The following is a 27,886-nucleotide window of genomic DNA, read 5'->3' as shown; positions in this document are numbered from 1 at the left end:
GGCGTACAGTAAGTAATGGAAGACTGAAAAAAAAAATGCTGGTTTTATTCGGGATTCCAATAAATCATATTATTTCTCACTCTTTTGGTTGGAATACCCTATTTTTTCACATAATCTCTGCTCAATGCGAAAGCCTTACGGCACCCTACTGGGAGGGCCTGTATGCTCTTTATGGTCTTCTGTTGGGCGATGAAGAATCCTGCGTGCCCAATGGTCGACGAGAGTGTGAGCACTAACAACATAGTCGTCCATTTGAGAAGAGAGGTGTTTGACTGTGATCCGTCTATCACCTCGAATGAGAGTGTCCACACGTTCCAACGTTGCAGTCGTCACAGCTTTGTGCCGTCGGCCGGCAGGCGGGAGATCAGACAGGTTTGCGCAATCTTGTTGCGATGATGATAGACGCCTCCCCTAACGACCCACCGTGCTTCTGTTCACTGCCAGGTCTCCGTAGACATTAGGCAAGCGCCTATGAATACCTGCGAAATTCTGGTTTTCCTCTACAGAAAACTCAGTGACAGCTCTCCGCTTGGAACGCACCTCTATTACAGACGCCATTTTAAAGGTTATGTGTGGCGCCGCCACCTACCGGAACGCCATGAAACTATAGGGGTTGAAGCGGGAATAATCCAAGATTCCTCCGGGACCGCGATTTTCAACCGAAATTGACACTGAACGCCCCTCGAATTCTGACCAGTCACAATCTGAGACAACGTTGCGAATGATACATCTTTACTATCAATAAGCATTGTGACACAATGTCGAACGCCTCTGTGAAATGCAGAAAGACGAAATCAGCCTATTCACTAGCGCCTATTGTTTGTGAGACAAAGGGCGGAATGGACAAGGATGGAGAAGTACATAAACCTTGTCCTTTTTTTTTTTTTCTTTTTAAGCCATGGAAAACCAAATCTGTACGGACGGAAGGGAAAGCGCGAAGCGAGCTAAAGTGCAATAAATTCGAAAAGTGACACACTGATTCATTATAGTACTTCTAGAATAATGTAATTAACTTACAACCGATTATATAGTATTATTTGCCAATCTGGGACCTTTACCAGGCAGGATTAGAAGCTAAAATACAGAAGGTTCGAAGAGTAGCGGCTCGTTTAGGCACGCGTTCGTTCATTTACCGTAAGAGCGTCACACCATTGTGGAAGACGCTGCAAAAGAGGTGCTGCGCATCGCGAGAAACTTAAAAGAGTCAGGCGATGTGTTACTTCCTCCCACAAACAGCTTTCGAAATAGCTATGATGGGAAAATCAGAAATTTGAGTTCATTACGGAGTCGTTTCCTTGTGCACCATTCCCGAATGCAACAGCAAAAAGTCGACAGTGACAGGCCTGCGCAATATAGATGTAGATGTAGATGTCAACCTTCATCCTCTAGAACGCGAGGCCATCGTATAAACCATTGGATCACCTCGGTAGATATAATAGTTGTGTTCAAATATCTGGATTTTACCCTAAGATCTTAATTATTTTTACAATTTCTGTCTGAGAACAGGTACGGTAACGATCTCAACTCTGTTTCTGAATTGACGGAGTTGCCGCCTTCGATAACGTGGTGACGCTCGAACTGGGGATAGCCGATGTGAATACACGAGATGGAAAACGGTTTTATAACATACACTGAAGCGCCAAAGAAACTAGTGTAGGCATGCGTATTCAAATACAGAGACATGCAAACAGGCAGAATACGGCGCTGCGGTCGGCAACGCCTACATAAGGCGACAAATGACTGGTGCAGTTTTTGGATCGGTTACTGCTTCTACAGTGACAGGTTGTCAAGATTTAAGTGAGTTTGAAAGCGGTGTTACAGTAGGCGCACGAGCGATGGGACACAGCATTCCGCGGTAGCGATGAAGTGGGGATTTTCCCTTACGACCTTTCCGCGAGTGTACCATCAATATCAGGAATCCGGTAAAACGTCAAATCTCCGACGTCGCTGTGGACGGAAAAAGATCCTGCAAGAACAGGACCAACGACGACTAAAGTGAATCATTCAACGTGACAGAAGTGCAACCCTCCCGCAAATTGCTGCAGATTTCAATCCTGGGTCATTAACAAGTGACAGCGTGCGAACCATTGAACGAAACATCTACATCTACGTGATGACTCTGCTATTCACTATAAAGTGCCTGGCAGAGGGTTCAGTGAACCACCTTCAAGCTGTCTCTCTACCGTTCCACTCTCGAAGGGCGCGCGGAATAAACGAGCACTTCAATTTTTATGTGCGAGCCCTGATTTCTCTTATTTTATCCTGATGATCATTTCTCCCTATGTAGGACGATGCCAACAGAATGTTTTCGCTGAAAGGGTACAGTACTGCCCGACATTGAAAATGGTACAACATATTTCATTATTTTTGTCAGAACAACACATTTTTTTTGTAAAATAACTTAATTTCAATTAATACAGAGAAGCCGGATACCAGTGTGGGAAAGAATGACAATTTATTTATTTAACTGATCACATGTGCACTCCCACAAAATAAATCGCTACATCCAGTTTGGTGAGATCTGTGAAATGAATGAATGTATTGGTCGTCTGCTAACCGCAGATAGTGAATGTGGATATATGATCATCTTTGAGTCGATCCTTTGGCCACCTTTGGTGGGACCAAAGAGATGAAATTTGCCTGAGCTTTGAGCGCCTGAAATGTCGCTGACCAATACGGTAAGAAGGTGCTCCCCCCACTTCGACAGAGGTGTGAGAGAACCTAAAAGAACGGCCATGTTTCAGCACTCTGCCGCTGGATCTTGTGCTGTTAAGACCTGTTTTAGTTGTGCTCCGTGATGACGAAAGAGTGGAGACATGGTATGCATGTGGAATATTTAAGAGTAGTTTGAAATAATAATTTCTCTATCTCAGGAACTTTTGTGGGGAGAATTAAATGTCAGGCAGGTAATATTAATGGGATTGTAGTAATCTTCGGAAGTGACCAACGGTCACAATGAAACCACGTGTAGCAATAAGTTGAAATACTTCCGTGTGCTTAAGTTAAGCTGAATTACTAGCGTGTGTATAATAAGTTGAAATATTTAAGAAATAGCGTGTGTACCATAAGCTGAAATATTTAAGAAATGGCGTGTGCAGGACTTGAAATTAGAGACGAGTACATCCACGTGGTGAGTACTGTGTGAGTCTCAATCTGTGTATGAGACAAAGGATAAAGAGAAGTACTCGTCCATGGTATCAGTTGAGGACTCGCGTGTGTGATGAATATGTTCATAATATTACTTTGCGTGATATGATTCCGTGTGACGCTAGATTTAAACTCTGAGAGAGAATCAAGGTGAGTCGGCCGTCTATCCAGCAACGCCACTTGGCTTGCATTGCACAGGAAGACGTGCATATATCTCCAGAGTTCATAGTAGGAAAGTAAAATTACAAAGTGGGGTAGTGTCGTGTGAAACTGGGATAAATATTGATTAAAGTGGGAAAGCTGAAAGTGATAGTGTTGTGACTATTTAGTGTAGTATTTCATGTTGCAGTGTGATGTATGTCATGTAATTTTGGCATGTGTGGTTTGCATGGGAGAGTAGCAAGGTAGTTTCAAAAGATTAGTGGGTTATGCTTGTTCCTTCTGTGTCGCTCGATCTGGAGGAAAGTTTCGTGATGATGATTGTGAGAGTCGAAGTGTGAGATATAATAAAAGATCCACCATCCTATCCAGAATGTGCACTGTAGCGTTAAATAATTACGAGACCATAATATAGAGATTCACTAATGTAAAGCCATGCCCACTGGGCGGAATTTCTCATGTGTTATTGTTGTAGGTTATAGAATTTGTGTGTTTAGGTTAGAGAATTTATCGGAATAAATAAGATAGTGAAAAGAAAAAGATTGGTGGACTTTTCCTTCGAATTGTATGTTGTCATAATGTCCCGAATTTATAATGTGTGCGCCATTCATATTCAGTGCGGTGGCCACGTGTTGACAAAAGCCGTTAAATAAAAGACAAAAAGTAAATGTGGTATTGCCAGTGCGTAGTGTACAGTCAGATGCGTGTTTCCGTTGCGTATTAATCATATAGGAGGATAACTTGTAACTTAAGTGTGAGTACTAGAGTTCATGTTACTCGATAAATAAGAATGAATCCACTCGCTTGGCAGACCACTCATCTTGCAGGCCTGACTGCTTGATGCCACAGTATGAGCAAGGCATGTGGGCGCCTCTCATCGCAATCGGAGGAGAAAACTGGTGATTGAAATTTTATAAGAAGATCCCGTCGCAACGAAAAACGCCTTTGTTTTAATGATTGCCACTCCAATTCACGTATCATGTCTATGGCACTATCTTCACTAATTCGCGATAGTACAAAACGAGCCGCCCTTCTTTGAACTTTTTCAATATCATCCGCCAGTCCCACCTGATACGGATCCCACACCGCAGAATAGGGCGGACAAGTGTAGTGTAAGCAGTCTCTTTAGTAGATCTGTTGTACCTTCTAAATGCTCTGCCAATGAATCGCAGTCTTTGGTTTGCTCTACCCACAACATTATCTATGCGATCGTTCCAATTTAGATTATTTGTAATTGTAATCCCCAAGTATTTAGCTGAATTTACAGCCTTCAGATTTGTATGACTTATTACGTAATAGAAATTTAGCCGATTTCTTGTAGTAGGCATGAGAATAACTTCACACTTTTCTTTATTCAGGGTCAACTGCCACATCTTATCTAAATCATTTTGCAATTAGTTTTTGGTCATATGATGACTTCAGAAGACGGAAATGAAAGCATCTTCTGAAAACAATCTAAGACGGCTACTCAGATTATCTCCAATGTCGTTAATATAGATCAATTACGTGATCAGGTCGGAAGGAGTGGAGACTGTCTCTTAAAAAGGCATTAAGAGTATTTTTATTACATTTGTTACATAGATTTTGTATCGTATGTTAACCGGGGGCCTAGAAACGACGGAGAGGCTCCGTCACCGCCGCAGCCGCAGTGGTCCACAACCCCACGGCGACTACCACAGTCCACTTCACCCCTCCGCCGCTCCACATCGAACCACTCTTTCATGGTTAATGTGGTGTTTGGCCCCCGGTGGACTCCCCCCCCCCCCCCCCCCAAGGGAACGTCTCACACCAGACGAGTGTAAATCCAACCCTATGTGGGCGTGGTGTACGCGTGCGTGGAGAACTTGTTTGCGCAGCGAACATAGTGTAGCTGAGGCGGAATACGGGGAACCAGCCGGCATTCGCCGAGGCAGGTGGAAATCCGCCTAAAAACCATCCACAGACTGACCGGCTCACCGGACCTCGACACAAGTCCACCGGGCGGTTTCGTGCGTTCCCGGCAATCCGGAAAGCCGTGCGTTAGACCGCATCGCTAACCGGGCGGACGTAAATAGATTTACTTTGCAACTGCCTTGTGGTCACTAATCCCTGTATTCGTCATGATACTCCCTATTTGTCCAGGATTATTTGTTGCTAAGCGGTCAAGTATGCTTTCGCAACCATTTACGCTTCGACTGGGCTCATGAACTAATTGTTCAATATAGTTTTCTGAGAAAGCATTCAGTACAATTTGGGATGATGTTTTGTGCCTGCCGCCGGCTTTAAACGTATAATATCGAGGGTAGATTGAAGTCACCACCGACTATAATTGTCGAAGGTCCACTCGTGCATCCTTAATGACTGCACGACACAGAGTTTACGCCTCGCCTGGGCCCTTCAACACCGACATTTGACTGTTGGTGACTGGAAACATGTTGCATGGTCGGACGAGCCTCGTTTCAAACTGTATCGAGCTGATGTACGTGTACCTCATGAATCCATGGACCCTGTATGTCAGCAGGTGACTGTTCAAGCTGGTGGAGATCCTTTAATGGTGTAGGGTGTGTGCAGTTTGAGTGATATGGGACCGTTGATACGTCTAGATACGACTCTGACAGGTGAAACGTACGTAAGCATCCAGTGTGATCACCTGCATTCATTCATGTCCATTGTGCATTCTGACGGACTTGGGCAATTCAAGCAGGACAATGCGACACCCCACACGTCCAGAGTTGCTACAGAGTGGCTCCTGGAACACTCTTCTGAGTTTAAACACTTCCGCTGGCCACTAGACTCCCCAAACATGAAAAATATTTAGCATATCTGGGATGCATTGCAACGTGCTGTTCCACCCCCTCATACTCTTACGGATTTATGGAGAACCCTGCAGGATTCATGGTATCAGTTCCCTTCGGCACTACTTCAGACACTAGTCGAGTCCATGACAGGTCGCGTTTCGACACTTCGGCGTGCTCGCGGGGGCCCTACACGATATTAGGCAATTGAACCAGTTTCTCTGGCTCTTCAATGTAGTAAGCGTGAGAAGGGAGAAGCGCTGGAGGTGTACTCCCAGCTGTGCCTCAGCGTCTTGGGTTACATCACAAACGCCTCCACAGCGTCTCACGGAGTGAGGTCATAAGATACTGTTGATGGCGGCCCGTTTGATGCAGGGAGATGTCAGGCTTCGTGGCCATACCTAGCTGTTCGAGACGCCGTGTGCCTGGTTACGGTTTCATCCTCTTCTTGCGCTTCATTTGCATAATCATCCATCAAATACTACAATACTCCGCGCGTCTCTCTACACTACACAAACGCGCACTCTGCAGTCTACACGCCGAACGAAGTGGCCGTGCGGTTAAAGGCGCTGCAGTCTGGAACCGCAAGACCGCTACGGTCGCAGGTTCGAATCCTGCCTCGGGCATGGATGTTTGTGATGTCCTTAGGTTAGTTAGGTTCAACTAGTTCTAAGTTCTAGGGGACTAATGACCTCAGCAGTTGAGTCCCATAGTGCTCAGAGCCATTTGAACCATTTGAACGAAAATAGAAATAAACTAAGCTCTAGCAACTTGATGTCCTTCAGAATGTCCATACATTCGTGCCGTATGCTAGGACTGCCTGCATAAGAGAATTATGTAAACTACAGATGCATTCAGTGCTTTACCTTATGCTACATACCAGGCTTTTAACACTCCACACTGCTGCTGATCTGATATAAATTCGAGGATTTTAGGAGTTGTTCGTGAATTGTGAATTCACGATTTCTGTCACTATTTCATGTCTTCTACCAGGTGTACCGGTGCGAAATGAGCGTTTTTTTTTTTTTTTGTGAAAATGAAACACTAATTTTGAATTGAAAAGTAAAAAAAAATTATTCAAAGTACTGATCATTGCTTTCTATTCATTTTGACCACCTTTCTGGCAATTTGTGGACACCACGCCAATAGAAATGTTCGTCTTTCGAAGCAAACCAATCAGACACCTAATTTTCGACTTCTTCGTAGGAATCGAAGTGTTCCTCAGCCAATGCGTGTCCCATTGATGAAAACAAATGGTAGTCGGAAGGGGCCAAGTCTGGTGAATACGGCAGGTGGGGTAGCAGCTCCCAGCCAAGTGTTTTGATTGTATCCTGAACCAGTTTTGCTTTGAGTGCAGGTGCATTATCGTGTTAAAAATTACTTGGCCATGTCTTCTGGCCCATTCTGGTCTTTTTTCGATCAATGCATAGTTCAAATTGACCATTTGTTGTCTGTAGCGATTAGTATTCACAGTTTCACCGCGTTTTAGAAGGTCATGATACACCACACCTTTCTGATCCCACCAAACACAGAGCATTGTCTTCTTGCCGAATCGATCTGGTTTTTCAGTCGATGTTGATGGTGGTCCCGGATTAACCCATGATTTTTCCCGTGTAGGATTCTTAAAATAAATCCATTTTTCATCGCCAGTAACAATTCGATGCAAAATTGATTTTCTTTCATGTCTTTGAAGCAAAATTAGACAAATGGCTCTCCGGTTTTCCATCTGTCTTTCATTCAGTACATGTGGCACTAATTTTCCACACTTTTGGATCTTTCCCATAGCTTTCAAACGGTCAGAAATTGTTTGTTGTGCAACATTGAGCATTGCTGCCATTTGCTTCTGACTCAAAGTATCATCTTCATCCATTATTGCTTGTAATTCGGCGTCTTCGAACTTTTTTGGTGGTGTTCCACGTTCTTCATTTTTCACATCAAAATCATTGTTTGAAACCATCTTTTGCATGTTGCTTCTGATAGAGCATGATCACCATGTGCCTCGACAAGCATTCGATGCGGCTCTGCAGCACTTTCTTTCAAATGAAAACAATAAATTAATGTTTTCCGCAAATCATCACTTTCTGGTACAAAATTCGACATTGTTAACACGATGAAAACATATGATGCTGTTTGTTCCATGACTTGATGTATACTAAATATCTTTGACAGGTGTCATACCAAACAAACAAACAAAATTAAGACTCGTTCACAACAAATGTTCACTATCTACACATTTGTCTCTTAACGCTCATTTCATACCGGTACACCTGGTATACATATCAAGATTCTGCTTCGCTCTCTTGAGCTGCACATAGCTCATCAGTGTAAGTTCGTTGTACTTTATATACTCATATACAGGGCGTTTGGAAACACCCATTACAAAATTCTAGGGCTTTTAGAGGGGAGTGAGTAGATAATATTTTGAATTGGAACTCATGACCGGAAACGTACAGATTCCGTACTACAACTATTTGAATTAACGTGACAAGTAATTGATTGGGAATGACCCATATATCACTTGTTTAACAGTTTTACTCATTAACAGCCAAAGAAACTGCACTTGTACTCGTTTACGGATTCGTTTCAACGTTATGCAATACGGCCACCTCCAATTCGGGTGTGCGGCCTCTCCTTGGAGTACCACAGTCACGCCTGCTGATGGTGAAGGTACCCCTTCTGGAAACCGTTCCGGAATTCTGGCGAAAAGGGTATGTGATGGAATCTGACGTTGTGGAGAACGATCTTGATAAAGGCGACGAGCAGATCTTCCATTAACGTGAGCTTCGTTATTCAGAAGGATGATGCTGCTGTATTCTGTAAACGTGTACTCAACTATGCTCCGCTAACACTCACAGAAACGTGAATGAGGTTTGAAACATGTCACAGTGGTAGGATAGACGTTAAATTGTATCAGCCGACGTAACCACCCCCCCAACGTGACTACCCTGTCGGATACCTACCTAACAAATATGTTCCCAATCGGCTGTATGACGAAAAGAGTATGCTTCTGGAGATTAGTTCCTATTCTGATTATTACGTGCTCTCTTCCCTCTACAAGTGCTAGAAGTTTACAATGGAAATTTTCGAACACCCTGTATAAGGACTGAAAATTTTATGGGAAACGAAAGGTAGCGCCAGTAGCTGTCGTACAACGTGACTAAACTCCAGTAATTGTCTCCTACGCACGTACTGTGTTGTGTTATTCCTTAAGAGCATGCAAGACAACAGTAACTTCACCGCCTCACTTATTCTATAATTTGTTTCAAGTTTTACAGGCGGAGAAAAATGGACAACGTTTCGTGCAATCTCGGTAAGTGATTTTCAATACAGCTCACGATGGACACACACACACAGAATGAATCATATCCTGAGATTTCGTGTGATAGCAGCCACTCGTACCAAACAGCGCATCTGCTGTGAGACACGCCGCTCGTCACATTACATGCCAGACCCACTGCTGCTCAGGAGAAGGATTTGTACAGAATTTTTCGTCGAAAACTAGCTAATGGAGAGCAACCACGTATAACTGAACTGCATGATGGAGCACGGAACGGGTAGCCCCACATACAGTATCATGATTTAGAAGAAATAGTCGATTTAGGGATCTTGTCTATGGTGAGCACACTGGTCGCGGAAACGTACGAAGTTACGTTCACCTAGGAGCACCAAACTAGGCAATTTGTCACAGCGTCTCATTTTCGCACCTTACACTGTAACGAAGGAGTTGGCTTACATCCAAAACTGTATTTTAAGGCCGGCGGAAGTGGCCGAGCAGTTCTAGGCGCTACAGTCTGGAAGCGCGCGACCGCTACGGTCGCAGGTCCGAATCCTGCCTCGGGCATGGATGTGTGTGCTGTCCTTAGGTTAGTTAGGTTTCAGTAGTTATAAGTTCTAGGGGACTGATGACCTCAGCAGTGAAGTCCCATAGTGCTCAGAGTCATTTGAACTATTTGTATTTTAAGCTGTGTCACCGTAGGCAGAAAAACATGACTACAGTATGTCGAACGAAGGAATGGCACAGCGCCGAAGAAACTGATATTGGAACACATCTTTCCAAGCAGGAAAATTATGCACCCGGTTTTTATGTGATACAAAGGGTATTGTGAATATTATTTTGAGATGAAAACACCTGAATATTTGCGACATCTCAAAACTTTGTGAACGGAACTCTTCGCCATAGTTCTTTTCAATACTGCGAATCTCACAAGAGGCTGTCCCGCCGTTCAGTGAGGATAGCATCCCCGAAAGAAACAAGAGCCGACCGCACATTCAGTTTATTGTTCTCTGAGGCGACGCAACGAGGTGTGACTAGTAGCAACAAGTGAAAGAAATCTGTGCGCTAAATTCACCCGGCCGAGCTACGTTCCCAACTCGCCACACGGTTTTCAGGCGTCACAAATACCGAGCGCGTACTACGAAAGGGAAAGAGGAAGGTAGATTACACTGTCAAGTCTTGACTCCGTTGAAATCTTTGGAGACGGTTCAGTGGCTCGTTACGGTACGTATCGGGTGGTTATAATTAAAGTGCAGCTACTGATAGAGGTCCAGTGTAGGCTCTAATAACAGTATGACAGTGAAACGTCTTACTATTTCAGCGATTTACGCTGAAAAAAAAGAAAAAAAAACATTAGTTCCAATTTTGGACACCAGGTGCATATCTGGCGCTGTGAATGCAAGAAAGACATAAAGAAATATTTTCATATTTAATGAATTAGGAACGAGATGTGGGCAGAAAAGGTCAAACAATTGAGAAAGGCATAATGTTGATATTATTATTAATCGCTGCTAATCAATTTGTTCAATAAGAGCTTTCGGTGGAATCTGTGCAACGTATTCCCGTATACTGACTAGCCTTCAGATGAGGTGGAAACAGGATGTGTACCGGGTAAACGCGTTTTTTTAGATATCCCCAGAACCAAACGTCACATAGATTCAGGTCATGTAATGTCGCAGGCCATCATATGTAAAACTCCTGGAGATAACACGTTCGTAGAAGGTTGCATTATCTTTCATGGTGAGCGACATGAGGTGTTGGCCCATCCTGCACGAAAACAGTGATTTCCGCACAGCTGCACTCTCCCAAAGCAGGAATCACATGCTATAGAAGGAGGTCTCGATAACGGGCAGACGTCACGGTACACCTGAGGGACCCTCTTCTCTTCAAAGAAGAGCGAACCGCGAATAAAAGTACTTGTGTTTCCGCCTCGCACAGTCACGTGGAGCAGGTGCAATGGCTCTTTGTGTGCAACACGCGATTTAACACTACCCCAAATTCGGCAGTTCTGTGTATTCACTGCACTCTGTAGCGTAAAATGCGTCTCGTAACTGCTAATAAAATTGCCCAGGCAATCCGATCCGTGCCAGCGACACTCACGTTATGGCTTGTCAAATGACCGTCACAGAAACAGTGTGCAGCGCTATATTTGTACCTGATGGCCACAGTTGGAACTAATTTTTTCCAGGGTAAATTGGTTCCGCATTAACTCATTACCATTCCTACCAAGTTTCGCTGCCCTGCGATAATTACAGCCCACACTGGAGCTCTATGAGTATCTGCACTGTAATTATAAGCACGCGATATGAGGAAGGAAATCGGCTCTGGCTTTGTAGTAATCGAATTAGGGAAGATGAGGGAGGAAATCAACTGTGGCTTTTTGAACTAATCCCATAGTTTACCTCAAGCGGTTTAGGGAAATTACAGAAAAACCTAAATCGGGATGACTGGACGGGTTTCGAACCGTTGTCCTCCAGGGTACGAGTTCAGTGCCTCACGACGGCGCCAACTCGCTCGATGGCTTTGTATAACGAATGGTGAACACTGTCGCAAGCTGTTGAAGGGGAAACTATGGAAAACACAAATCAGGAGGACAGAAAGGAGATTCGAAACCGAAATACGACTTGAACGTCTTAAACATTGCACAACGTCGCCGTGCACAGAAAAGTGCAACACACCATATCTTGGCAATAAGACACGTTGCAGTCATGTTGCGAATCTCTGAACCAGCTGTTGAGTAGTGCACGGAAAAAGAGTCAGGGATACGCTTAGTTATGGATCGCTATGCATTGCGGCAATTTTCAGCCATTTGCGCAACATTTCCATGGGAAAGAATTGATAATCATCGAAAAACCGTGACTAAAGACCCATCTGTTTTGATTTGCTTCCTTTTGTTCATCTAAAAAGATTCTTTGCCGGTAAGGTATGCGCAACGACGATGTAACAAAACGAGCTGGTGTTAATATCGGAGGTATCACTTTGTAACGAGACTGAGCATAAATTAACTTACAGCCAACGTAAATACACAATTACTGAGGATAAGCACATAGAGAAGCGACGTAAAGCACACACTTCCTCGTGATGCTAAAGCTGTTTGTAAAGCTGCTGTCAAGTATTATTAATGACTTTGGCGGCAGTTACTTTCCCTACACGCCCGCATTCTTCAAGGTCGATAATGACTATTTGTCAGTGATCTATTGTCGTCGAATACTGTAATTTTACTGTTTGGCTGTACGAGCTGATTTGCAGTCTACAACGAACTAGATAATGGATATTTCGCCGCGCGCATAAGCACCAGCGCAAGAACGGCCAGTTAGTATGCATAGCGAATGAGTCAGCCAATGTTGTAGGAGGTAATGCACGTGCACAACGCGCTGGCGAGCCTGCTGCGCTCCGCTGCGTAAACGCTACATAGTGCCACGGCGTCCAGCTCTGGCATTCTTCGCCACAGTGGTTAACATTGGTGCGGTGAGAGCATAGGTTTTGTGGAGTGCACTACAAAATGTGTAATACCCGCATCAGTATCTACACTAAGCGATGCAGCTGCTTCGGAGAAGGTACAACGTCATGAGACCGAATCGATTTGCAGGAAGACCAGCAAAGGATAGCAGTAGCGCGAGCGTGGGAGGAGAGGGAATTGATTAGATGGATGGTACTGATGAAGATGTTGTGCAAGTGAGATTAACTCACACATAGCTAGTATGATGAAATACACTGAGCTGACAAAAGTCACGATGGTGATATGCACATATGCAAATCGCGGTAGCATCACGTATACAAAATATAAAAGGGCAGTGCATTGGCGGTGCTGTCATTTGTAACCAGGTAATTCATGTGAAAAGGTTTACCACGTGTTTATGGATTATGGCCGCGCGATGAGGATTAACGGACTTTCAACGCATGCGACATTATCTTTCCTAAATCGTTAAGTAATTCAATATCCCGAGATCCAAGGTGTCAAGAGTGTGTCGAGAATATCAAATTTCAGGCATTACCTCTCACCACGGGGAACGCCGCGGCCGAAGGCGTTCACTTAACGACCGAGAGCACAGGCTGTCAAATGGCTCTGAGCACTATGGGACCAACATCTGAGGTCATCAGTCCCCTAAACTTAGAACTACTTAAACCTAACTAACCTAAGGACATCACACACATCCATGCCCGAGGCAGGATTCGAACCTGCGACTGTAGCAGTCGCGCGGTTCCGGACTGAAGCGCCTAGAACCGCTCGGTCACAGCGGCCGGCCAGAGCACAGGCGTTTGTGTAGAGCTGTCAGTATTAACAGACAACCAACATCGCATGAAATAACCGCAGAATCAATGTTGGATGGACGACGAACGTATCCATTAGGACAGTGCGGCGAAATTTGACGTTGATGTGCTATGGCAGCAGACGACTGATGCGAGTGCCTTTGCTAAATGCACGACATCGCCTGCAGCACCTTTCCTGGGCTCGTGACCATACCGTTTGGACCCTAGACGACTGGAAATCGCGGCCTGGTCAGTTCAGTTCCGATTTCAGCTGGTAAGAGATGATGGTCGGGTTCGAGTATGGCGCATATCCCACTAAGCAATGGACCCAAGTCGTCAACAAGGCACTGTCAAGCTGGCGGTAGTTCCATGGGCTGTGTTTACATGGAGTGGACTGGGTCCTCTGGTCCAAATGAACCCATTATTGACTGGAAATGGTTGTGTTTGGCTACTTGGAGACCATCTGCAACCATTCATGAGCTTCATGTTGCCAAACAATGTAGGAATTTTTATGGATCACAATGCGCCAGGTCTTCGGGATACAATTGTTCTCGATTGGTTTGATGAACATTGTGAATGATTCGAGTGAATGATTTAGTCAGCTAAATCGCTCCACGTCAACCTAATTGAACATTTATGGGACATAATCGGAGGGGTCAATTGGTGCACAAAATCTTGTACCTGCAACGCATCCGCGGTTATGGACTGCTATACAGGCAGAATGGCTCAGTATTTCTGCAGGGGACTTCCAACGACTTGTTGAGTCCAACCACATCGCGTTTCTGCACTGCGCCGGGCACAAGGAGACCCGGCACGATATTAGGAGCTGTCCCACGACTTTTGTCACCTCAGTGTAATGTATCCCTTGCACAGGCAGTGCAGAATTATTTTTCTACTAGCAGGAGATGTTCACGCCCTGCCATTTTACTGTTAATGGGCGTATCTTGCAAGAGATAAGGTAACTACTCCCTACCGAGGTTGCTGAACACAATAAGAAGATAACTTTGTCATTAAGAAACAAGTACCTGAAGTTTATTACGGAGTTCAGCAAAGAGTAAATTATTGGATTATAAGATTCAAAATGGCTCTGAGCACTATGGGACTCAACATCTTAGGTCATAAGTCCCCTAGAACTTAGAACTACTTAAACCTAACTAACCTAAGGACATCACACACACCCATGCCCGAGGCAGGATTCGAACCTGCGACCGTAGCAGTCCCGCGGTATTGGATTATAAGAACCTTGTTCAATTCTTTTACGTTAACGCCTAGCTGTTCGCAAAGGGTACTTTGAATTTGAACAAAACATTACAAAGGAGCGCACCTGCACACATTAAGATGAGCGCGCGCGCACGGATTGAAAAGGAGAAACTAGATCCAGCACATTGCCCCACTTTCCCCACTGTAGCAAGTCATCCTGTGAATCAAGAAAAGCCTAAACCTAGTGGAAATTACTGAATATGCTGCTATGCTGCAAGGAGAGTAATGACGGGAAGGCTCACATGTTCACAAGTCGGCACATCGGGGGCGGAGACGGACCGCGGACGGTCACGTAACTCGACTACGTCTGGGCGAAAAACTGATAGAAAATGAGAGAGACAACAGATGTCTGTGGCTCGACTTTGCTGGAGGTTAGAATTTTCCGTTGAGTCAGACTTCCACCGCCGGCTCTAATACCAACACAAGAGGGGCGTGACCTGAGATTAACGCACCGGTCTTTTCCCTACCATAGCCGGCCGCTGTGGCCGAGCGGTTCTAACTGCTTCAGTCCGGAACCGCGTTGCTGCTGCAGTCACAGGTTCGAATCCTGCCTCGGGCATGGATGTGTGTGATGTCCTTAGGTGAGTTAGGTTTAAGTAGTTCTAAGTCTATGGGACTGATTACCTCAGATGTTAAGTCCCATAGCGCTTAGAGCCATTTGAACAATTCCCTACCATAAGCCAAAGGCTGGCATCCACTACAGCTCGAAATACGTGGCCAGGCAGTGCCGAAGGCAGTGGACCGGTATAGTGTTCGGGGCCCATTACGCCACGTCGATGGAACTGTAGCGCTTCCCTCCGCCTAACGGCCAAACCTGGCGCCCTTTTCACTGGCCTAAGCCTTCCTTGGCACATTTCCCGCCCTTATTCGCAACGTTACTACTTTACAGAAGATGCACTGTCAGTATCACACTACACGCAACGACAGCAGAAATAGGGGAGAGTTCACTGGGGTGACCAGCTGCTCTGTCAATTTACAGTTAATGTATTTAACTAGCAGACTGATATCTATGTTATAACTATTATGAGAGAGGGCAGCAGCTGCTCTTTCGAAATGACGTGCTACAATATGACCCTGAACGTAAACAAATGTTACGTGTTGCGCATCAATAAGCGAAGAAATGCGCTACTGTACGATTACGCGTTTGGCAACAGATCATTGAAAAAAGTAAAAAAAATGGTTCAAATGGCTCTGAGCACTATGGAACTTAACTTCTGAGGTCATGAGTCCCCTAGAACTTACAGCTACTTAAACCTAACCAACCTAAGGACATCACACACAACCATGCCCGAGGCAGGATTCGAACCTGCGACCGTAGCGGTCGCGCGGTTCCGGACTGTAACGCCTAGAACCGCTCGGCCTCTCCGGCCGGCGCGAAAAAAGTAACTACAGTAACATATCTTGGAGTTACCTAAAGTGAGGAGCGACCTGAAGTGTAATGAGAACATAAAACAAACTATAGGAAAACCATACGTCGGGAGAGACCTAAAGTGTAATGACAAAATAAAACAAATTTTAGGAAAAGCAGTCACCAAGGTCAACAATTTTAAAAAGAAATGTAATTCATCCATGAAAGAAGTGGCTTACAAAACACTTGTTCGACGGAAACTTTGGTCTTGCTCATTAGTCTGCGACCCTCAGCAGATTCGATTAATTGAAGAGATAGACATGATCCAACGAAGAGCCGCAAGTTTAGCGACAGAATCGTTTAGTCGTCGCGTGAGTGTTACGTAGATACTCAACAGATTGCAGTGGCAGACGCCGCTAAAGAGGCGTTGCACTTCACGGAGAGGTTTACTTTTGCAGTTCCAAGAGAGTATGTTCCGGGAAGAGTCGGGCAAGACATTATTTGCTCCAAATTCTTCGTTTCCACGAAATGATCACAAAGAGAAAATCAGAGAAATTAGGCCTCAGCGGAAGTGCGCCGAATATATGAGACAGCTGAAATACCCTAGACTGCAAGAAGAATGTATTAACACCAGTTCCAAAGAACGCAGGTCTTGAAAGGTGTGAAAAATACAGAATCGTCAGTTTAATAAAACAACGGTTACAAAATACTGACACGAATTACTTACAGAAGAATGGAAATATTTGTAGAAACCGACCTCGGGGAAGATCAGTTTGGGTTTTGGAGAAGCAGAAGAATATGCGAGGCAATACTGACTCTACGACTTGTCTTGGAAGACAGGCTGAAGAAAGGCAAACTTATGTTAATGGCATCTGTAGATTTATAGGAAGCATTTGCAGATTGGATGTAGCAAGAAAAGCATTTCTGAAAAATACGAATTTGGTAACATCTGTCTTCTACACATGTCTTCTTCTATATCTGCCTATACGTATTAGAAATTAAAGTCCCCCACTGCAGTTTCTGCCCGCATCTCGTGGTCGTGCGGTAGCGTTCTCGCTTCCCACGCCCGGGTTCCCAGGTTCGATTCCCGGCGGGGTCAGGGATTTTCGCTGCCTCGTGATGGCTGGGTGTTGTGTGCTGTCCTTAGGTTAGTTAGGTTTAAGTAGTTCTAGGGGACTTATGACCCCAGCAGTTGAGTCCCATAGTGCTCAGAGCCATTTTTGAACTGCAGTTTCTGTCTGTATGTTGGTGCTAATCTCGGGAACTAGTGTAGAGATTTTGATTCAGTTTTCACTAAGAGATAGAATGATTCACGAATAAGGTATGTGTGCATCACTACATATTATAAACAAGCCAGATTCCTAGTGTTACCCGAGCGAAGCCGGGGCTGGTCGATACCCTAATATAAATTTAAGTGATAGCAAGTATTTTCTGAAGGTATTTTCTTTGGATTGAAGCTTTTCGCGGCGGTGTAACATGAACGACAAGGCATTCAGATAGGTACAGAATAAAAACTTTTGAAATTTGGTGCTGTAGAAGAATGCTGGAGATTACACAACCAGGCGGAGTAACTAATGAAGAAGTAATGATTCGATTTGGTGAAAAAAGATATATATGGCACAATATGAGTAAAACAAGTTTTACCGAGTTTCTCACGCACCATTCGGAAATGGAGCAGAAAAGAGCGGATCATACAGTGGTACTGAAAGTACCGTCCACCTCACACTGTAAGACGGCTTACAGAGTATACATGTAGAAGTGTTAACTTCTCTAGATTTTATTTCCAGACACACGTCTAAAGGCAACGACCACTTTCTGTTCTCGAAGTCTTACGTCTGTCTAAGATTTTGCCGTTCTACGTCAGTAGTTTCTGCCGTTCCCTTAACCGTGGGGGTATACGTCCAGTAGCGTGAACAATCTTTTGCTTTTTTTCTCCTTCCTGACGCAGTGGGAAGTCCTGTTAAAGAATCAGGTGGGACGAATGTAACAGTTGAACACACATACCGATGTACCGAAGTTATGAAACCGTAGATACACACAGCCTCAAAGCTCAAATCCAAATGAAATGAAAAAAAGGTCCTCTAATCTTCCACAGATCTTCTTTTCAGCATTTTAAGATCTCACAAATCCAACAGGGTGGCTATGGAAAGCTTTAAGACTTCACCACAACTCGTTTTCCTGGACAGCGGTAGGCCATCAGGACTTCGTATTACTTCGCGATAAGTTCTAGACTCTTAGAGTGAACCTGGCTGTTGCGCAGACGCATTGTTCTGCCAAAGTCAGGGAACACCCCGTCACGAAGTGACACCTGCTCGCCTCTGAAAAGACGGAAAGTTAAAGTTTGGCCTCTGAAACGAGTTCTTTTACAACATGTGTGCGATATATGGAACTATCTTTCTCTGACCACGTGCAGGGAAGTCAAATTCATGTAACTAAAGCCAAAGAAAACAATCACAGCGAGCACTGTTCTTAATCGTATCCAAATTATTATCATGCTGCGTTGGGAAGAAAAGTGGCAGTCAACGTACAAGCTTAAAAACAATCTCCTTGAGAAAGTTTACTTCTCACAGTGGTGACTGAACAGGAAGGCACAGTGGTTACCACTCTGCACTTGCGTCCCGTCCCTTATGATATCTTCATGGACGGGACGCTAAAGTCAAATCTTTTTTTCTTCGTTACTTAATTCGACACAGTAGTCGCTCTACAGCTGTCTGAGGACTCATGATAGCTATAAAAGTATTTTACCTCGAAATGGGCTTCGATAACTGTGCAAAGAAGGGATATGGTGTCTGAATATGAGAACTAAATTGTTATAAAAATGCGGTTTGTCTCTCACTTTAAAAATCAGTTTACTATCGGAGAATTCAAGTATCAAGCAGCTTTGCTAATTTACTGACGAATACGAGAGCAGTAAAAACGGAATGGTCCTTCATGCACCTAACAGGGCTAAATATTTAGTTTCCATTACTTATAAACCTTCAGATGCATATGTAGACAACTTTCGAAAAACACGGTAACTTTGTAATAAAAGGAAATTTTATAAAATGTTGAAAACGTTGTGCCGGCCGTTGTGACCGAGCGGTTCTAGGCGCTTCAGTCTGGAACCGCGTGACCGCTACGGCTGCAGGTTCGAATCCTGCCTCGGGCATGGATGTGTGTGATGTCCTTAGGTTAGTTAGGTTTAAGTAGATCTAAGTTCACGTGGACTGATGACCTTAGATGTTAAGTCCCATAGTGCTCAGAGCCATTTTTTGAAAAAGTTGTGGAAATTATTCATTGATCCAGGTAGCGTCGCGTATTTACAAAGTATTTTAAATTAATTTCTTTTATAGTTCGTTACAGCCTCTGATGTTGTTCTGAACTTTTCTGACGTTGTTAGGGCGCCTTTTCGAAAATTTCCTGAAGTTCATTTGTCAGAACAGGAAACAACCAGTGCGTGTCGTGTTTCGTTTGTCTTTGTATGATATAGTTATTATCTGTTCTCCCACTAAAAAATCTAATACAGAAATACTTGGGAAATTAAATGGCCAGTCGGTGTGATCTCCGAATTATTGATCGATGAATTTTAGACTTAGCTGACGTGAATGACAGGATGAGTCGTCATGCTGGGAGAACATGATCAGAGTAGAATATTTGTGATCATTAAAACTGTCTGTTGGAATGAGTTCAAACCTTGATCCCTGTCTTTCGCGCGCAGTACATTGCGTCATCCTATCACGTGTCATAGACGATAATTGCCAGCACACCTTCTTACCTTTCAATGTTCGAGAGCCTCTCCCAAGATGCTGCTAACATTTTGGGAGAAAGAGTATGGAGAGACTGCGACATGACGTGTGTGCATTTTGAAAGATAACAAGCAGATGAAGCTTTAAGTAGGTCCGCAGGTCGTACACTGTCTACGAAAGACAGTGGTCCAAAGCTCGAGTTCCGATTCGGCACACAGCTTTAACTTGCAACAAAAATGTTCACTGCAATGTATACTCCATTGAAGAGTGGAACCTATGTTAACTTATGCCTCGGCTTTTAGCAAACGCACGTCTTCCAGTAATGGTAAAATCTAGCACTGAAGCTGAAAAAATCAGTAGAACCACTCCACAAGAAAACAAAGAGTGAATAATTAAAATCTGCTTTGTCACTTGCATAATTATTCTCCACGTTTCAGGAATAGCGTTCCAAATGTTGAACGTACCTACGCAAGCAGTATCAATAGAAGTGAGCACCTTGAACTGACGCGCTGTTACAAATACAAGTGGCACCCACTGATCAGTCAGAATACTGTGAACACTGCCACCTGGTGGCGTTAAAGGCACGTGATGTGTTAAAGGAAGTATACAGGATGTAACAAGTATAACTACAGATCTTTTTATGAGTGGTATCTTAAAATGTTCCCACAGCAGTGTGTTGGTTGTTTTTCCTCTGCGTCTAACAGTCCTCCCACACACGCGTCATGTAAGTTACTACCTGATGTTTTCTGCACAGTCATAGCTGCAACCCTAAGTGGACTACATCTGTCAGTATAAGCTAACCGTTTTGTATCCACATGTACACACTTCAACAAGCGACCTGCTGTCTATCTATCGCTTGAGCCTTGTCCTGCAGTTACGCAGGGTCAGCCATCGTTAATCGGATTTGACATGTTAATGTTTAAGGGGTGCCCAGATGCCCTTCCTGCCACCACCCCATACCCCCTGGGACGGAATTAGTGTACCCAAACTGTCTGCGTCGAGTGGAATCCATGGAATAGTGCGAAAGTGTTCAGATGCCTGCGAGCCGTGTAACTGAGGTGGAACATGGGGACCAGCCCGGTATTCACCTAGCGGGATGTGGAAAACCGCCTAAAAACTACTTCCAGGCTGGCCGGCACATCGGCCCTCGTCGTTAATCCACCGGGCGGATTCGATCCGGGGCCGGCGCGCCTACCGGAGTCCAGGAAGCAGTGCGTCAGCGCTCTCTGGTACCCTGGCGGGTCTAACAAGCGACCTGCTATCTAGGGAAATAATTATAAGCATTAATGACTTGCTCTTGGTACAAGTATTTGGAAGTTCAAAAATGGCTCTGAGCACTATGGGACTTAACTTCTAAGGTCATCAGTCCCCTAGAACTTAGAACTACTTAAATCTAACTAACCTAAGGACACCACACACATCAATGCCCGAGGCAGGATTCGAAACTGCGACCGTAGCGGTCGCGCGGTTCCTGACTGTAGCGCCTAGAACCGCTCGGCCACCCCGGCCGGCTATTTGGAAGTACTAACCAACCTAAAAACGTACGTTTTGTAATAGCTAGTAACAATTATTAGTCTGCAAATGACGGAAATACTGATGTAGTGTTGTTCAGTATACCATCCTCAGTCACCAATACAAATATCTCCACTTATACCAGTTACACCCAGTATAAACGAAGCAGACAACAATTGGGACTTCTTCTAGCGACAAAACAGGTCAGAAATATGGAAATCTGCCAGCAAAAGAGGCTTTGGCAAAGGGCAGATTGTTATGTCCCGGTGCCTGGGAGCGAGTATCTGGGAAAGGGCGAAGCTGATTGACTGTGTTGCATGCTGCTGTCATGCGCATCTACGGAAAGTGGCTGAAGAACGGTGAAACCAGACGTAGGTGACAAGATATTGGAAGTATTTACAGAATGTGGGAGTCAGAGACTTGCAACCCCCTCCCCTATAAACCAGGAAATGCATCGACCTGCAGCAGATCTGACGACAGGGTAGAATGCCGGGATCATGCCGTTCAGTGGACACTGTTGAACCTGGGGCTCCGCATCAGACAATCCACGTTGACTCAACGATATTGTCAGTAACGACTGCGGTGGACGCGCGACATCAATATTGGACAGCGGTCAACGGAGACTCGTCGCCTGGTCGGATGAACCCTGTTTCTAGTTGCACCAGGTCGGTGGTCGTGGCCGGATATGCTATGATCCAGGCGAACATACACTGCGCCACAGACAGGCTGATGGGGGGCAGTATTATGCCATGGGAGAAATTCATCTGGCTGTCACTGGGACCTGTGGTGTTAATCGAAGCCACCGTGACAGTAGTGGACTGCATGAATATTATTGCTGCCCACCTGCATTCCTACAAGGTTACTTTGTTGCCTGAATGCAGTGGCATCTACCAGGAGAGTAACTCTCCGTGTTACAACGCCTGAATCGTTCTACTGGTTAGTGGAGCATGATACTGAACTCATGTCGACGTCTTGGATACCAAATTTGCATTTCTGAAGCCGCTAGAACACACCCGGAAAGCTATCGGGCGCCAGCTCCACCCCCACAAACTGCCAACCCGCCATTTACGGGAATTTTGTGGCCTTTTCGTAGACATTTAATACGACATACCTCGGGAAAACCTATTTGTGGAATCTACATCACGTAAAATCGTTGTTATATTGCGTTTCAAAGATGAATCAACACGCTGTTAGAGTGGTGATCGTAACGTTTTGGCTCTTCGATATATTAATTAGTATAAGTAGTGCTGAAAACGTTGAGTGTTCGATGCCTAACTCTCGTTCCCCGCAAACTACGTTCTAGATACCAAGGTCAGAGTAACCAGACAAACTCTGTGCCCTAGGCTTCCGACCGCATACCACATCGACCTCTACTAAAGAAAATATATTCATTTTTTCTGTTTTCCGTAGTCCCTTAGTTGCTTGAAAATTCGTGGAAGTATATTCCGTCTATGCAACTAAATGAAGACAGGGTTTTTTTTTTTTTTGGTAGCACAAAGAGTGGTGTTGTGCATCACGTGTGATCTATTATTAAAATACCCAGAGCTGACGTTTCCAGAAAAGTCGACCAGAGTGATGTTATGCATCAGTGTCTGATCTACTGCTAAAATACCCAGATCTGACGTTTCCAGAAGAGTCGACCAACATATTGTGTCCTTTTGCATGAATCACGAGGCTTCCCAGCAATCGTTCTTTCCGAAAACCGTTCCCAACTGGACTCGGTACAGAGATAAGCAACAGAGGATACACGGTGTACTATCCAAGAAACCATAAAGTGGCTTTCTTAGTATAAATGTAGATTTACATGTAGAAATAACATTTGGTATTTCCTCGAAGAAAATTGTTATAGGACCATCACTATCCGTAATGATTTAACGAACAGTTTTATTTCCAATACGAGAAAGCCTGACACAGTTAATATAGGAGTCGATCGAGATTCTAATGTTGGATTATTTAACCAATAGTGACGGAGACGTTCGTTTAAGGAAAGCGTGGTATCCAGCGCTAAATTACATGGATCTCGTCAGAAACCACATCACTGTTATAACGGAAAATAGTCTCGTTCGCCGGCCGCTGGTGGCCGAGCGGTTCTGGCGCTACAGTCTGGAACCGCGCGACCGCTACGGTCGCAGGTTCGAATCCTGCCTCGGGCATGGATGTGTGTGTTGTCCTTAGGTTAGTTAGGTTTAAGTAGTTCTAAGTTCTAGGGGACTTATGACCTCAGCAGTTGAGTCCCATAGTGCTCAGAGCCATTTTTTGAGTCTCGTTCGCAGGTTTGAAATAAAACGCTATTTCGGCACCGGAGAACAATCGTTGTTGTAAAAGGTGGTGTTTGGAGTGGACTAAATTCGCAGTCTGACTGGGGTGGAGACAATCGAGCAGTCATGAAGGAGATGGACAGATAGCCTGACGAAATATCTTGAAAAAATATGAAACATTAACTCCACTGCCATCTTGGTAATCTGTGGATTATCAGTATCACCAAAAAGGTGTAATTTAGACAATCTGATCTACAAATATGTTTTCTACAGCTTATTTTAGCTCTTTTGCTACTCCTTACATATTCCGAATTCCCTTTCTGAAGCAAACTTGACAAACACAGCAAGGTCTAGGCGCCACATTAAACGGAATTATCCATTATGATTTTTTGTTTTCGAAAGATTTGGGATAACCGTGGGAATTCAGGAGGCGGCTGGTCGCACCAGGAACGGAGCTAAACCCATCTGTCACGCAGACTCAGCAGCTTCGGCCGATGTGCGCGCAGCATGGAGTTTCCCATTCATACCCAGCCGCGTCTCGGACAAGTACGTTCGCATTCATCTGTTCTCCGCATTATTTACTTACCGCCGGCGCTCAGGCGTCTGTGTTAACTGCGTGAGGCATTTGTTTTTCATTTAGGCGTCTGCTGCCTCTGCACAGACACGCTCATTCAACATCTTTTCTTGTTCCTTAACGGCGCGTTTGCAAACACGCGCGCTCCAGCAGTGTATGCGGCTTGTAAAAGATTAGACAAGTTGTAACACGGCGGCTGGCTGCACGTTTTCCTCACGTCCGAGTTACAAATAGAGAAACTCCTAGGAGTCAAATGGCGCGCTGTCTTTCAGCAGACTAGGAACAAGTTCAGCCAGCTAAGCAGGGTCACGTCCTTGCGCAGCAGCTATGCGCGTTTTGTAATAGCAGACGGGTGCAGTGATAGCTGTGGCATTAGTAATACGCAGAAGTGCCTGTTTTCGCGCGCAATCGCTTAACGGCAGCCACAAGAAATGGCTGCAAACTATTATTAGAACGACAAGCGCGCCTCTAATAACGGAGAGACTTTAGTATAAATGAAAGTCGTGTGAGAGCATAGTGCTTCGGAGGGAGGTTCCTTTAAGTTCTGAATACACGTACATGAGAATTAATGGAACGCTGCAGTATTAATAAGGCGGCTAACCAGTAATCTGTATTGGTCGACTGGAAACATGTATTAGATCTCTGACGAGGGAGAAACATGCCATCCACGTATTAATGGATACGAGACCGACAAACAAGCTTATAAACATTACGGAGCAAGTCTGTCCTATCTCTTTGGGTTGCGAATGCTATAGATTCTTCTATGATGAAAATTCGGTAGCTTGCGCGCCAGTTTCAAGCATTTGTTGTCAGCCGACAAGTCAAGTGAGCATAAAAAATATGACCCTATAGAGCTCACTGCCCGTATTAAAATTTTATGAATAAAAGTTACAGAATTATAAAACAATGCGAAAAATCACATATTATGTGAAGCATATTAGCGAGCTACTTACAACCCAGTATGATCCTAGTTATTATATACAGGGCGGTCTTTCGATGCGAAAACGTGAAATTACTACCTTATCCGCCAGCGGCTAAAAACTGCACGAAAGAATTACAGAACCTAGAAGCGCGCAGTTCACAAAAACGATCTGGTTGCTAAATATTTCTTCGTTTTCCTGGGAATATCCCGTGTCTTTCATTCTGGAATTGGCAATGTTAGTGGTAGAGTGTGATTGAGTGTCCTTCCTGCGCCCACCCATTCCCTCCCGGGATTGAATTTTGTGTACTCAATCCGTCTGCGTCTAGTGTTATTCCATGTGGAACTGTGAGTATGTTTTCGAAATGTTTGCGAATCATGTAGCTAAGGTGGCTACCCGAACGGGTGCTGTGGAGTCTTATCACTAGAAAAACGAGGAAATTTTTCATTTGGAACAGAGATGAATTCGATATCACTGAAAGTTTTTTAATTATGTTACTATACGTCGTACAAAAACATGTTTGAACTGCGATTGATATTCTTAATCGTCATTTACTTTGTTTCCTTTATCCTGCATTAGGCCAGGTTGGACATTCATGGTACTTCTCCACTTTCTTATGTCTTCGCAATATTCTTATCCTATAACTGTTTTCTTCCAGTCCAGATTTCTTCTTCTCAAACTCGCCTTTATTGGGTCCATCCGTTTTGCTCTAAGTTTCTTTCTCGCCCTCAAACTTGGTCTCCATGATTCGCTTTGGTATTCTTCCATCTTCCTTTCGCTTTACATGTCCACACCACTTTAAACTGTTTTTCTCAGTTCTCTCATTCAGAATTTCTACTCCAATTTCGTTCCTAACGTTTTCATTTCTCACTCTGCCTGTTCTTATTTTCCCTAATATACTTCCTAGGAATTTCATTTCACTGGTTTGGAGTCTACTCTCCTCTCTTCTTGTCACTGTCCAGGTCTCTGATGATATACCAGAATGGGTGTAAAGGATGTCTTGTACAGCGCTTCCTTGCACTTAATTGCCACCTCCCTTCCCCAGACTAAGCCCTCACACACTAGTAAAATGCATTGCTCTGTTGTACTCTTTTGCAAACTTCTGCTTCCATTCTTGCATTTTTCAGCATCACACTTCGTATATCTTTAAATTTATACGCAATATTAATATCCTGTCCTTTATTGTTGATTTCTTCCTGGCCTTCTCTGTCTCCTCTGCTTACCACTATACTCTTGCTTTTCTCCACACTGCATTTCATTCCATAACTCTCGATTGTTTCATTTAAAATGTCTATTTGTTCTTGCATCTCCTTAGTGTTAGTTCCCCACACCACAATATCATCGTCAAATAGCAATAACTTCATCTCCCTTGCTCTATGATCTTCCTTCGTCTCTTTCACAATTTCACCCATCGCCATTATAAATAATAATGAAGACACTACCCTTCCTTGCCTCAATCCCGTAACATTCCTAAACCAATCAATTCTTTCAACTTGGATCCGGACACAGCTGAATCTTTTATCATACATCGCTTGAAGCATTTCAATTGTTTGTTTTCCAAAGCCCTTTCTATCCAGGGTTTCACATAACTGTTCTCTGGGGACGCTATCTTAAGCCTTCACTAAGTCAATAAATGTCATCATCAGATCTTTCCCATACTCTCAGTGCTTTTCCATCATATTCTTTTCTTAACCCTAGATTACTAAACCCTTGTAAAATTTACGATTGCAGTAGGGTATAAGACAGGACATTTTGTGGTTAATTTGGTATGTAACATACCATTGGACATCTAATAACTGTAATTAAGTAATGCATAACCTATAAGGTATGTCTTTCTTTGAATAAAATTTAGAGTAGTAATAGTTACTATGGTTTAGTGCTGATGGTAACATTTTCCCCCTTTAGTGTTCTAGGTTTAATATGGCTTTGTAAATAAATCGTTTGTATCGTCTAGGCGGATGTTTTGGAGACATAAAATACTTCATTGCTGATATTTGTATGAGAGCATTAGGCCGTGCTTTAAGGCATAATTCTCTACCTAACGTTTCGTCTTCCAATGCTAGGGACATCATCAGAGGCTATAACGACTCAGAAAACAGGTACAGTCTCAAACAATATCAGCATGCTTGTTTCAGGTTGTAACTGCTTTCTGAGTCGTTAGCTTTGTAAATAAATCGTTTGTATCGTCTAGGCGGATGTTTTGGAGACATAAGATACTTCATTGCTGATATTTGTATGAGGGCATTAGGCCGTGCTTTAAGGCATAATTATCTACCTAACGTTTCGTCTTCCAATGCTAGGGACATCATCAGAGGCTATAACGACTCAGAAAACAGGTACAGTCTCAAACAATATCAGCATGTTTGTTTCAGGTTGTAACTGCTTTCTGAGTCGTTATAGCCTCTGATGATGTCTCCAGCACTGGAAGACGAAACGTTAGGAAAAGAATTATGCCTTTGGATCGCGGCGTAATGGCTATAATACAGATATCAACAACATCACAAATACTGCCCACGAAAGCTCGCATGCTATAATAAAACATTTTGTTTTCTGCTATTTATCGCCAAAGAATATGCAACCAGAAATGGTGCGGTTTATAAAAAGTCTTTTTTCAACAGCTAAGAAAAATGCGACTGAATTCAGACGAAGCTGCTTTTCTCTTGGAGTTTATTCGCGTGAAGGAC

Source organism: Schistocerca nitens, chromosome 1, assembly GCF_023898315.1.
Source record: "Schistocerca nitens isolate TAMUIC-IGC-003100 chromosome 1, iqSchNite1.1, whole genome shotgun sequence".
Taxonomy (NCBI): Eukaryota; Metazoa; Arthropoda; class Insecta; order Orthoptera; family Acrididae; genus Schistocerca; species Schistocerca nitens.
Note: the sequence above shows the minus strand (reverse complement) of the source record.